This window comes from Ambystoma mexicanum, chromosome 2q, assembly GCF_040938575.1.
Source record: "Ambystoma mexicanum isolate Mex_15411 chromosome 2q, UKY_AmexF1_1, whole genome shotgun sequence".
Classification (NCBI taxonomy): Eukaryota; Metazoa; Chordata; class Amphibia; order Caudata; family Ambystomatidae; genus Ambystoma; species Ambystoma mexicanum.
The window spans coordinates 241,154,218-241,169,130 of record NC_090924.1 but is presented as its reverse complement, the minus strand read 5'-3'; the positions used below and the strand labels follow the sequence as shown (position 1 = coordinate 241,169,130).

The following is a 14,913-nucleotide window of genomic DNA, read 5'->3' as shown; positions in this document are numbered from 1 at the left end:
TCATTGATCTATATTATACTCACTGGCCTATTTTGCTGTAGAAGGAGCACTGGTACAGCTGTATCAAGTAATCTCTTTTTCAGTCTGGGATGGCCCTGCTTTATAAATTCCTCTGACTCGTACATCTCTGTGCTGAAATGTTGACGCATACCTGGAATCAATGTTCTTGCTTATTCCCTAAAAACACATTGGTTTGTATGTTGATGTCATCTGGTTGAACACCACAGCGGAGCAGCCTTTGTCAGGTCAGCAGAATGTCTTTGGGTATGTTGATGGCATTCTAATAAGAGAAGGCTCTGTAATGGAAATACATGAGCATTTTAGAATGCACTATGCAATTAGAGTACCATTACTGAGTATAAAAATGGCCCAAGTATGTAAACGTCTTTGCAGGTTTCAAATGAGCAATTAAAAATATTGTTAGTTGAAAAACCCTTCAAACTTATTTTTATGCACATTTCTGTTACTAAAAAAACAGATGAGGGGGAATCTTAATCCATGCAACCATCTTTATCACATAATTAAATTAGTAAACTACTAGCCTAATTTTGGTGCTTAGAGTCGTGGGGACAATGCTGCTTTGCTAGCACTGTTCTCGAATAATTCTTCAATAATGTTGTCAAAAGATATTTTATACCCTCGAAGTGTGTATTGGCTACGTGGGTTCACACAAGATGGAGGTGGGGATTCCTTTGGCTTGTTTGTCTAGTCTGTATTTGACCTGCCAAATACAAGGTGCATGCCAACTTTGAAGCTATTATAAAAAATTGGCCCACGTGTGCAGTAACATTAAAAAAAAATCACAGCACATGTTCAAGTTAACATGGCAACAAAAGGGGTGATGTACCCAATTCAGAGATTTGTTCTGAATCCTGGTAGTCCTACACCGTGTGCGACATCTTGCACAATTAGCAAGTGCTGTTGTGTAGAGTGTCTCTAGATGTAGTTATGCAACCGTCAGGCAGAGACAGGATGGTTGTGTTTGTGTATTTTGACTGTCGGCCTTTGCACAGCTTGACACACCATTTGTCACAATGTTTAGTGATGTGTACAGGCACATTGTGGCATGGCTCCAAAGACAATATAACTTTGATACGAAAATGGATACAAGAGCACACTGTATGTAAATAATACAATTCCCACATCAAGCTTAGATGATGCATGAAGGGGAATATTGGCCTCTATGAAAAGATCCTAGACAATTTCAATTTCTAATACGATCCTTTGACAAATACAAACACTGTCTGATAGCAGAAGATGAATCAAAGGCCTCCATTTCAGACAAATTATCTTTGTGTTTATAAAAACAGTGACAGATACACCTGCACCCAATACATCACTGTTGACTATTAGATTAGTGAGATAGTCCTGATCTCTTTTAAGGTCATGGAGATCACCATATCGCGAGGCCAGTGGAAAAACTGAAACCTGTAACATTTTAAATCTTCTTTCGACTGTCCAAGGGCCTTATTTTTTTTCCAGACCTAATCCTGTTTTAAATAGATGGGACATGTTGAGAAGCTGCTCATAGTGATGCTTAATGGATGAAACAAACAATGCTCCTAAAGCACTCCATGATGTGAAGCCTTCAAAACCATGCATATTTACATTCATTGCTTACTATGTCATTTCTGTGTAATTTTCTTTTTTTTTAAAACGAAGAAGACATCCAACATTAACACATTTGGAACATATTCGTGTGTCATTCTGACCTCCAGTCATGATTATACAAGTGAATTCCGTTCAGTGTACTGTATATTCATAGACCAAGTTAGTAACAGCTAATCAGAGGTAGACAGTTGACCACGCATATAGTCTTGAAGCGGACCCCAAATGTTCTTGGGCCTGCAAGTAGGTGTAATCAGTGATATATATGTTTCCTCAGAGTCACTTACAAGGGTCATTTCTTTCAGCCATTGTTCTGCTCAATTTATGCTTAGTTCAAAATGGGGCGGGCACAATGCATTCTGGGAGTGCTCGGAGCCATGTTGGAAATTTACTTCACTCCGCAGTGAAAGGCTGCACACATTTTGGTGAAGTGTTAGATTCACAGTGCTGAGACAAACATGCTTTTTCAAACTGGGTATGCAGTGAAGGCCATTTCTGCTGGGAAAAGCTAACGTTGTTATGACTTGCTACTGTTCTCCGTGCAGCATGTTTTTAGAGCAGGGAGGCCCTGCGTTCCTTGGGGGGAGCTCTCGATTGACCCAGCTGGCAACCGACGGCTGTTCCTCAACTGCGCAGGTGCAATGCCAGAAGGTTCGAGAATTAACTCCTTTTTTTGGAGTGCCTATATAGGCGGTAGCCTGGAGGGGTCAGGTGAGACTTCAGCCAGAGAAGGACGCTCCGTCTGGCCTTCCTGTGAGCTGTGGCACTCTCGTCCTGGCTGTCCCCGGGGTCTTCCAGCCGCAAATGGGCGAGATGAGGAATAATATACGCTCACGGTGATGTATTCTTTTTTTTGACTTCTTTACTTTTTTCTGTGATCTATATCCATATTAGTTTTCTGAGTTATTTCTATGTACTTGTAATCTTTGAGTAAATAGCCGTAAAGAGCTGATTATCTTCTAAAGAGTGCGTGACTATGAGTTATTGTGTCTGTCTGTTTCTGGGTTGAAGTATTTGCTCTATAATTGCATTGGTGATTTATGTTTGTTCCGTGCACTTTTCAGAGGAGGGCAATACAGCCATATATCAATCTTTGGTGCAGTCTGCGACTTTCACTTGAGCAGAATGCATTTCTTCGCTATTAGGCAGCCAAGGTTAAATAATCGTCTCGTTTAGCCGAGTTATTTCCAATATCACCAAACAAATATTTGGGAAATGCTAGCATCGGCGGTACATTGGTGCATATATTGAGAATCAGAGCCACTTCCTCCCATAGCCTGACAATATGAGGACAGGAACAAAACACATGATGAGCAACACCAGCGCCACATTTGTGACACTCAGGGCTCAATGAGGAGGAAAATCTAGAGACCTTTTCCGGGGTGTAATGCAGACAATTAAGAATTTTAAATTGTATAAGTCAGTGTCTGGCATTTAGTGAAACTTCCCTGGTGAGCCCACACCGCTTGTCCACCTAGCATCATCAATTGGGGAGCCCAACTGTTTCTCCCAGTAGAGTCTGGCCGTGCTAGGAAGCACCGGTGCATCTTGACATTTCTTATACAGTGTGGAGATTAGCCCTCAAGTATAACCAGTGGTTACTATAAGTTCCAGGGGCTGGCGTTACTATAAGTTCCAGGGGCTGGCACACGTCAGGCTCCTTGGGAAAGGATGACCATTTTGATCTAACTGCAGCCCTGAGTCTGTAGTATTGCAGTGTTCAGATGGGGCCTCCCGCAAGCTTTTCAGCAAAGTCTGATGGGGATACGTAGGTGCCCTCTGGGAAAAGATCCCTCAGCGTCACCCTAAGATACTAGGGGAATCCAGACTTGGACCCCTTGCTCACTATTCTTAGAGAGGCACAGCTCCTACCTACTGATGAGGTCCAACCAGACAGAAACACGTGTCTGGGGATGCTGTTGGTACTCTTGTTCAGAGGAGAATTGCCTAGCATTTCGGTGCTGGACTGCCCCAGGGCAGGACAAAGACTGATATGTTTGGGATATTTCTTCTCTGTGAAAGATAGTGAGCTAAAGACTCTGGGTAAGTCTCTCGCAACCAGGACTAATGCCTGGCAGAGGGACTCCCAGGACCCCCCTTGTCAATTTACATAAAACCAAATACAGCATTGACACAGACACCAACATGCACGCATGCATTCATACATACGCATATACATACTAATTTAATTTAAATACACATATACACTTTTAATTTAAAATAAAAAACACTTACCTTACCTCCATGCACCCTTAAAAAGCATCCACACAGCCGACACGTAGACATGCTGCCTGAAAAGAGAGAACTCCTCTCTCATCAGTCAGCATGGTCATACTGAGCAACGTGAACACACTGACTGACAAGAGAGAACTCCTCTCCCATCAGTCAGCGTGGTCACGCTGAGCAACATGAACACACTGACTGACAGGAGAGGAGTCCTCTCTTGTCATTCAGCATGTCCACATTGTCAGCTGAATGACGGGAGGCAGCAGAGCTCACTTCTGAGCCCTGCTGTCTCCCATTATTTTGCTGTTTGTTGCGGAGCCAAACGTCTTCGCAACAAACAGCGAAATCATTGCAGGGGCATAGAGCAGACGGCACAGTCCCCTGTGTGAATAAAGGACACGGGAGACTGTGCTGCCTTCCACTTAGGAGAGGGGGCCGCGAGGCACCCCGCAAGTGCGAGGCCCGGGGCAGTTTGCCCCCCCCTAAACCCTCTCTCGAGACGGCCCTGACGGTTCTGGAAACTGCAGTCTCTTGAATACCCTTTACCAAGCATTCACAATTGTGCGGACTGGGTCAAACGAACAGGTGTCGAGATGTTGGTTGGCGAGGACTATGGTACGCAGACCAGTGGGGGCCGCACTAAACCTTTCCAGATTTGTGTGTAGTGGGAGGGGATGTGGGCCATACCAGTGGTTGGCAAAATGTGCCTAGGATACCTCGTAGTAAAGTTCAAAATCAGGCGCCTGTAATCCGCCCTGTTCATATGGCTTAGTCATAGACTCCCACTTCATGCGAGCAGTGTCATTCCCCCAGCAGATGCCAATTGCCAATGATCTGAGTTTATCGAAATATTTCCTACCAGGCCACAGAGGTATGTTAACAAAATAATTATGTAACTTCGGAACCACAACCATTTTTAATAAGGAGAGTCTATCATACAACGTTAGTGGGAGTCTGGACCATATACTCAGCCTATCAGTTACGGTATTTATGTATTTCCAATGATTCTCGAGAACCAGTGTCTGATGCTGTCGTGAAACTATAATCCCCAGATATTTCATCTTGTCTTGTGCCCATCTGAAACCCAGAAGATCTACAGGAGGGACCTTGGCTTTGTTTAATTGGGGCATTTCAGACGTAGCCACATTTATGCGATACCCAGAATATTTAGTGAATTGCCGCACTTCTTCAAGTATTGGAGGAAGGTTGACTGACGGGTTCCTAATGAATAAAAGTGAATCGTCCGCATACAAGGATATTATGTGGGTGGGACCAGTCATGCGGAGTCCTCGGTGCAGGTGCTTAAGGCGCAGAATACAGTCTAGGGGTTCTATGGAAAGGGCATAGGGCAACTGGAACAGGCGGCAGCCCTGCCGCGTACCTCGGGCGAGCAGGAAGATAGGGGAAATTGTGGACCCAGTCCTGAACCTTGCCCTCGGTGAGGAGTAGAGCAGCTTTACACACAGTAAAAAAAAACACCCAGGCCCATACGCCGGAGAAGCAAAAACAGAAATTGCCATGATAAAGAATCAAATGCCTTTTCGACATCTAAAAACGCTGCAATCCCTTGGGAGTTAGGAATACATTTGTGCAATTATCCCAAATAGGCTACGCAGGTTATACACTGTTGTATGTCCTGGGATAATCCCAGATTGGTCTGGGTGGACCATTTCAGGCATATGTGGAAGCAGCCTAGTCGATAGCATTTTGGCAAGGACCTTAGTATTCGAATTTATCAAAGAAAGTGTTTGGTAGGAACCCATATTTTCAAGGGGTCTATTAGGCTTCAGTAATATTTATTAGAGCCTCCGTCATCGAGGGGGGGGGAAGCGCACCTCCCTGCAGCACCTCCTCATAAGTGCTGAGTAGTTGAGGGCACGGAATGGAGCTCAGTTCCTTATACAGCTCAATCCCTAGCCCGTCTGGGCCAGGGGCCTTACCAGAGGGGAGAGATTTAATAGCATTAGAAATCTCATCTACGGTTAAGGGGAGATTGCGCTCCTGGGATGCCTCCTCTGCGAGCCTGGTGAGCGGAATGCAGTCCAGATAACTCTCCAATTCTGCAGTAGTACACTGGTCCGAGTTAGCGTAGAGTGTGCTATAAAATTTATAAAATTCCGTGTTCACAGCTTCAGGGGTGTTAAGGATATCTCACGGTGCCCCCAGGATCCCCAAGATGTGTTGCCTATTTGAGTCCCCACGGGCCGACCTTGCAAGATGGCGACCCGTCCTGTCTGTCTCCCCATATTTCCTAGCCTGAACAGCCTCCCAGCGGCCTTGGAAATTATCTTCCCCCCCTTACCCACACCTTAAATGTCTCCCATACCGTACCAGTCCGGGAAACCGATGAAACGTTCCTCTGAAAGAATTCTGTCGCCTCAGTATGCAATCCCTCAGTAAGCACCGCATCCGCCAAGCATCCCGGGGGCATGCGCCACAAAGGGGGTGATTGATTTGTATCAGACCACTGAAGCGTCAATATAATGGGGGAATGGTCTGACAGGGTGCGGGGGAGTATTGCGGATTCCGCAATCCGCGGTGTTAGGGAGAATTCTCTGTTTAGGCTGAATTTCCTAACCTAGTGAGTCCCCCAGCAGCTTTGCTGGATTTCTGGAGTTTGTTTTTTTCTCCTGCCAAGAGTGAGACTCTCTTTCTCCCACTCTTGGACATGATTTGTGGTGTTCCTTTGACTGTTAATGTGTTTTATGGGTTATGGGGTCCTTTACTCCATAGGGTCTCATGTGTTTTTACTATGTGTGTTACACAGCACCCTCCGTGCAGTGACGCAGGGGTGTCATAGTGACACCCCACCATAGACTCCATACCCTGGGACTGACTACTGTCTCCCAGGGCATGTAAAGTCACCATTGGCTTTACTAGTCCCAAATTATGAACAGAAACCAGTACAAACCATCATATTGTGGACGTACTGGTCGGGCAATTCAATTGCCCCGTGGTCTGTTAGTCAAGGGGGCACGTCTCCGTCCCCCCTGATCGAGTTTTGGCTCGTGGCAGTGGATATTACTTTTTATATTCGACCGCGAATATATCTCTATGGGATTTTCCCATTGTTCGAAGCTAACAACTTTAATTATTTAATTCTCATAGCCTCGAACATACCGCCGGTTTATTTATTTAATATTAATTCGCCGGTTGGTATTTTTTGCCAGGACTTGATTCTAAAATGGCGTTTGTGTTCTCTTCTGTGACTCCAACCCAAGTCGAGCCCTTTGTTCCACTTTTTGGCGGGCTTCTCCACAGAAGCCTCCAAAAGTGGTGCCACTCTGTCTGGGTACCACAGGGGGTGTGGGAGGGGGTTTAGGCACCCTGGACTGAGTTACCTTGGTAACTCAAATCGCACTCTTGTGTGATTGGCCCAAGTGGTGAGCCGGCCGGCTCACCACTTAGCATGTTTGATTGACAGCTAGGCTGAGTGAATGGGGGTGTGCTGCATAAAAGCAGGGCTTTTGGGACTGGAACTTCAGAAGTCACCACAGGACCTGAGAATCCGACAAGGGAGAAGCTGAGCCGACCTGCTACGACGACACCACCGGTGGAGCCCTGCGGAACCGACTCACCACTTCCCGACGACAGAGAAGATCTCCCGGCTGGAGAGTCTTCTTCCCCTGACTAGTGGGCACAACCAGTTTACCTTCTTTTCCTCACATCCCAGGACGTCTTGTGGTCGAATTGCCCATGCCAAGCACCCCGGCAACCGGATAGCCACTTACCACTGGACCGCAAATAAAAGGACTGCTCCTTTTTGACCTGAGAACTCCCCGGCTGGTTTCTTCCCTGGCAGTGCAACGGACTCCTATCTTCCTCCCCGACGAGATCCTCTCTTCCCCCGGACGAAGCACCGACTTGCATCCGCTGCCAGGAACAAATGCCCCCGCTGGAGTATTCTCACCACTTTAAGTTACCGTGTCCACCAGGCCTCCCTTTCGAAAGATTGCTACAAGGTAATAATAATCACTTAACCTTCTGGACTGGGCTGGCTGCCTTGACCATCTAACTGGTCCCTTTCTTTTGGTCCAACTCTTTCTGAACCTTTTCGAGACTTTTGTGCACTTTTCAACCGTGTGACCTTGGACACATTTCGTTCTGATCCTCTTAAAGTGGATCCGGCTTTCTGAACACTAACTTCACGGTTTGACTCTGCCTTCCTCTCTTGCTGTGTTCTTTTGAAAGTGTTGGGATCTGTTTCAATTTATGCTCTGCCTTTCTCTCCCTTTTAAACCGAATTATTAGAGTGCCATCTGCGTCAAGTGCTCACCGCTGTCTGAAAATAAGTGGGGCTTTACTTAAGACTTGTCTAATATTCTTTTAAGGGAGTGTATATCTTTTAGTGACCGTGTTTTTGAACTGCTTAATATTAGTGCCTGTGTGTTTTATTAGATGTGGTTTTAAATAAATAATTACATCTCTTTTACACCAAGCTCTGGTCAGTGTTTGCTTGTTCTACTGTGTTCTTTTGACCTATTGTGAATACTCTGTATACTGCCTAACTCTTCTTGAGGGAAGTCTGACTGCTCAGCCACAGCTACCAAGTGAATCTGTGTGGTACAGACTGCTACCAAGTGGGTTTACTGCCAAACACCTGTAGTCTTAAATCTTTTGCAGCGGTCCCAGAGGGAACTGCACAGTTTTCTGCCTAACACGCTGCATGAGCGTGACAGGAATCAACCATAAGTCAATTCTAGAATGTGCATCGTGCACAGTGGAGTAATATGTATACTCGTGCTTTGTCGGATGCCGACCGTGCCAAGGGTCAACAAGCCCTAAATGGGTCATAATACTTGCCACAATACGGCCAGAATTGGGAGTAGAATTGGGGGTCATCGAAATTAGGGCCATTTGAATTAACGAGCGAAACCTTAGCGCCAAGTAACAGACCCCATATTATCACATACCTCCCCAGCAGATCAATGTAACGCTTGCATTCCTGGAATGGCAAGGAGTGGTGTATAAGAGTGAGCACGCCACGTGACTGAGACGAGTAACTGGTGTAATACCGTTGCGTGCACCAGGCTCTAGCAAAGGACTCCTTGGTACTCCCTAGTGCATGTGTCTCTTGAAGCATTACCACCCAGGATGAGCAGCGATGTATGTATGCAAACACCTTTTGCGCCTTAATGGGATGATTAATGCCACGGACATTCCAAGACATAAAAGTAAGCTCAGCAGTCACACTGTTCATTGTCAATGCAGAGGCTATACCATAATTGACAGGCTCCTAAAGAAAACAACTTGCATTTATTTCTATTGTAGAGGTCTTCACTTGTTTTCAATTTTAGTACAAACAAACAGAACAGTGGGCCAAAGCGGCTCAACAACTTTACCCACTTAAACCAGCTCGATTTTGTGTCGAAACGAGCTCCAACTTCCCCAACTTCCCCATTACCAACCCCCACCCTCATCTCATCCAACTTGACGATGTACACCCAATTTATAGTAAACTAACTAAACTCTGTGGGGTGCACTGTGGGACCACCTACGGGCTCTGGTAACGACTAGCGACCCCAATACAGACCCTGTGCCATGTAAAGTTACACCTGAACAAAGAGATCGTACAGGGCAGCACGCCCCATTATTATCAGTCGTTGCTCATTATGTTCGGAGGAGCAGCGTTTGGGGAGGTGCCACCCCTATCGCAATGGTCCCTCTGCTGCAACGGGATGCAAATGTTGGCCTCAATGTATGAGATGGCATTGCCAGGATCCTCAAAGAAATGGGGCCTACCCCCATGCTGTAGAGAGAGTTTGGCGGGGTACAAAAGGGCATACTGCACATGATGCATTCGTAGCAGTTTCTTTACGGGATGAAATGATTTGCGCTGAGTAACCACTGCAGCCGCAAAGTCAGGATAAATATGAATGTCCGATGATTCAAAGCATAGCGTGCCTTTCTCACGGGCCAGGCGCAATATCAAGTTCCTATCCCGGTAATTTAGGAGCCTGACCACAGTTGTATGAGGAGGAGCGCCCGGCTTATGAACCGGGGCAAGGACCCGGTGCGCCCTCTCAACCAAGAAGTGCTGTGAGAATTTGGAGGGTCCGAACAGGGTCTTGAGTAGATTCTCGGTGAATTGCTCTATCCGGCCCCTGCAAGCCGCCTTGGGTATCCCGACAATTCTAATATTGCGGCGAGAGCGTGATTCAATGTTGTCGCATTTATTGCAGACTTTGTTAAATTCCTGTTAGAGATGTGCCATATCTCGATCATGCTTTGCAATCTGATCTTCAGTTATCCCCACTCTGGATTCTACCTCAGTGATACGGGCCCCTTCCTTCTCCAATTTTGACTTTAGGGAGCCTATGGTGGATACTATATCATCCAATTTGACATTTACGGCAAGAAAGCCATTCTGTACGGTCGCCAGCAGGTGGTCCTCCCTCGCCGCTGCAGAGAAGGAGGGCCGCTCATCAACCGATGAGTCACCCACAGGGGCCGAAGATTTGGCCGTGGTGTTGGTGGCCATTGGGCCCTTCTTCTTGGATGAAGCTCCCTTGGTGATTGCTCAGGGGTGGTGGCACTCGGTTGGATTAATAGTGGTGAGGGCAGTGGCCCCTCAACAACTCGTACAGGCCCGGCCGCTACAGCAAGCAGGGAAAAACCACACCGGAGAGCAGCCGCACCCCGAGCCCACAAGGGCACTAGCCAGCCAGTCAAAGTGGAAGTGATGTCGCCCTAGAAGAATAGCAGGCAGCAAGCAGCCCAGCAAGGTAAGGATATAAATGGGGGCCAGCCGCGCAGGGGCCGATGGGCCCGGACAACAGGCACGGCTCGGACTAGGAACAGGATGGCAAGTCCAATAGCCACTAATATTGTGATCCGAGGGCCGAGTCCCACAGTCCAGCGAAGCAACCACAGCACCAATGACCAATAAGTTCATGCAATGGGTCAACAAATCCTATGAGAGGCACCCCCCAGATGGGGATAAGCAAGTGTTGTGAGCGCAAGGGTTTCCTCAATTTTTTTAAGGGGGCTGTGGTATGTGAGGAGAGATACAGCAGAAAAAAACGTACATATACCACTAGCTACCCACCTCTAACACACCGAAAGGTGGCTACTTGTCAGAAATTTACCTCACAGTAGGAATTTCATAGGATTGTATCTCCCACCATACACAAAGAAATGTGTTTAGCATATTTTAATTATTATATCAAACAACATGGTAAAACAACATAAAAAACCTATTTCCAGCGTTCGTTATTTGCAGAAACACAAATGGGCGGAAGAAGCAGACACCAAAACATTTGCAATGTACAATTTGCGTGATGTTAGTAATGGTGTGTTTTGATCGCATTTTCAATTATACAACAACATGGTATAATAGCGTCAACATTTGAATATGTTTCTAGGGAGAAGGACAACACTGTTGCAGTTTAAAGCTCACCAGTAAAGTCCAACACCCCGTCTTCAGGACGCGATAGGTTAAAGAAACACGTTACACTGGCAACATGGCGCCTATGTGTCAGTGTAGTGACCTTAAAACTGATTTCTTTTGGTGTGATGGGCAAAGCGATTGCATGAATCAATTTAATTGAGGCGGCAGACCAGTCCGTCTTAAGAATTCAAGCACTTTATGTGTAAGGCAGGGATTTTTGTTTCAAGTCCTGCAGAGAAATTTCAGTGGTGTACCGAGTTTCTATGGTATTCCGGATACTACATGTCCCATAATACATCATGGAATTTGGCCATAGTAATCCCAAAGGCTGTCTTGCATTGTTATATATTGGGTTAGATATTTTAAACCGCTTGCGTGTCAGTGAATGGCTCTGTCGTGTGTGCATTCGCCTTCACAGAATCGCTTTACCCCGTGGCTTTTTCCTTGGTTGAATACTGGTGTAAGCCAAATGTCACCCCCCAGATGGGCCAGGTAGGTAGCAGGGGCACAGGAGGCAGTTTGAGCAGTACAAGTTAGAGAGAGCAGGAAGTATGAAATCCTGCACCTCACCAGCCACTGTACACGTCCCACAAGCACTCAGCAAGGTCAATTATGCTGCCTGTACAATGGTGCATGGAGCGTAACGCTCATCAAGACATCGGCACAGTCAGTTATGGGCAAGACATCTTCACACCCACCACATGGTGTAGGCAAAAGGCTTAATCCACTCAGGCAGCCAGCGTAGCCCACACCAGCTGCCCGGGCGCCCACGAAGCCAGGAGCCGACCAGACTCTCGCACAGGCTGCCACCAACAAGCCCCACGACGGGGGTCGGCCGCAACAGCAGGCCAGCGAGCCCGGCACAAGCCACACGCTCTCCTCACTTCCCCGTGTGGGCACAGGACAGCTAGGGCTCCACGGGGGGCACCGCAGAAGGACTCTGCCTCAGTCGTCGGCGACCCCACTCTCCGCACCCCCGCCGGCTCAGCAAATCCAGACGCAGGTACATCGATGCGTTGGGGCTACTTCACAGCCCATCGCCAACTGCTCGATCTGGAGCCCAGCTGGCATCCCAGCGGGGCCAGACACCCCAGGCCAGAAAGCGCCAGGGCAGTTCCACACGCCCGGTGGGACCTCCCCCAAGGCAAGGGTGCGCTCAAGCTGGGCAACAGCGCCACAATCGCCTGAGCCCGACACAGCGCGGGAAGAGCACCGCTCAGCCCTCCGCAAAGCAGGCCTCGGATGCGTAGCAACTTCAGGGGATCAATGCTCAGGTCTCAAACTACGATTCAGCTCAGGAGGAAGTCCCCAGGCTCACCAAGCTGCCCCGAACCCTCCAATGTGAGTATTTAATTCCAAAAAGGATTATGCTTGGCAGGATCTCTCCACCTAGGCGGCCATCTTGCTTGGCAGCTCAACAGCGCCCCATTTCTGTGTAATTTTCAAGAGTCCCTTTTTCATTTTCGATATGTGGTCTTTTGGGGTGTAACCACTATTGTAGCTTCGCACACACCTACCAGAAATGCTTATACATTCTATGAAAGGGGAGTGACAGTCCTGTATTTTCATACTGCCTCATAAAACACCCTCCTCTCCCCACTGCACACTACCCACCCTGGACATTCAGTACCACTCGTGGTGAGATGGGGTGGGGGGATAGTTACACATTTTGGGGACCACCTGCTAGAGACACCTTAACTGCTTGATTGTTTGCCAATTTCAAGAACCACTCAGACATAATTATGTGTACATACACGATCTGTGACCAATCCCAAAGCATTGACGGAGCCACTAGAAGTTCTGTGTGGGTGAGGAGCGACTTCAGAGTGCAAACGCATCTTGTCCAATGGAAACTGTTACTGAAATTCTCCACAAAGTGTGGATGGAAGGCTGTGCCAGTATTGTTTGCAACCTAAACAACAAACAGACCATTAATAGTACATGCTGTATTTGACCGATATGGTAGTAGAACTGTACTGAAAGTGGTAGAACACATTGCTAAAGTGCAAATGTTTTTTGGAGAAACTGTTTTGTACTGTGTTTTTGTCTGAGAACAGTTTAGCTGCTAGTTTCCAATAATGTTAGAAATTATGACTCTTGGCACATCAAATACAAGCATGTGCCACTGGATTAGTTTCTCTATTTGTAACTACATGCTTTGTAACTACATACGTTGTATGAGTTTCAGCTTTAGGTCACATTTGAAATGAGCAGGGGAGAGTTGACGAATAACAAACCGCTTCAGAAAATAAATGAAATACTTTAATAGCCTTCTATGATGTGTACAGGCACATTATAAATGCCATATCATAAGTGTTTCTAGGCATGACAAGACAAGGAGGGGTAAACAAAGGAACGACAAAACAACGATCTTACTAGGCCTTATGTCATTCAGATCGCGCAAGCACAGGGGGGGGTGGACAAGTGTAAAAGGGAGGGGGTATGGAGAAGTGCAGGTAACAGAGTGCAGCCATCATGTGCCAGTAATCGGAGGGTGCAGCCAGCGGGTGGCTCGTAAGTGCTGAGAGAGGGGACTGTAGGGTTACAGATACAGACCACAAGTGCTGGGGGGCCAAAAGGCAGTGCAAGTTGCAACTGGACTGGCAGGGACCTGGGCCCAAATTCAGAGGGTAGCCAGGTGACCAGTGCATGGAACAGACATGTCATCAGCAGGGGAGAGGAAAAGAGAATGCGAAAGCGAAGAGGAAGGTCTTGAGTTACTTCCGGAACCAAAGCTGGTTCTGCTCAATTTTGAGAGAGGCAGGGAGGCTGTTCCAGAGGGAGCCCCAGCCGAAGAAAGACATCTTCCCCCCACTCTCTCCTTAGAAAAGTGTCTGACCCTCATGGAGTTGGAGATGGATGAGCGGAGAGTTCGAGAAGGGAGATACTTAGGAAGAGAGAGTTGGAGGTAGCTTCTTGTCCAACAATATTCAATTTTGCATGTACTTGCTTTATTGAGAAAAAAAGTATGTACTGATAAAAACATTATCTTATGTTCCATGCTCTTTGAATATCTTGTATAATGTGAAATCCGGCATAGTATCTCATACAAATGAAACAGTAGCATACAGTTGTAATGATTTGACATTGCAAGCGTATGCCACATTTTCATTGAATAGTGAGAAAATGTGATTGTCACCTTGCAAATCTTGGGGATACAGACAAATTAATTTGAAATAAACAGACATTGACAAGTAGACATCTATACCTGAAACAGATGAGGATAGATGGGTGTCTGGATCAATGCTGGCACCATCCCATAGAAAAGAACGCATCCAAATGGACTAGTCAAAGTACATTAATGTTTGTGTCAGGAATGGTTGGCAAACCTTTAATAATGTAATGCTATACTTACTCATTAGTGACGACTCGCAGACAATGTCCCAAATTACATGCATCAACGCCGTCAGCACATGAAGAACTAGACGGTTAAGGCATGCTGCCTTACATTTCCCTTTGCAATTATGCACTGATGTGGGTGATCTTCACAAGTCAAATTCTCCTGACAACAGTTGTTTTCAGTTAATGTGTACATCTATTCACAATGATGGTATTGACACCAAATGTAGGAATCATCCAAGTTGCGGAAATGTATCTACAGTTAAACTGCCTAGCTCTGGTAGTTCTTGATTTTTTCTTGCTTCCATTTCTTCATCTGTGTACTCTGGTCCAAACAGGAATATGTGAAG

The 14,913-nt window shown here is 46.6% G+C and overlaps 1 protein-coding gene across 1 annotated transcript in view; it reads left to right on the top strand.

Moving 5' to 3' along the window:
• Positions 1-14,913, top strand: part of UNKL (unk like zinc finger) — a 1,575,372-nt gene that overhangs the window by 701,088 nt on the left and 859,371 nt on the right. The window lies entirely within an intron of this gene.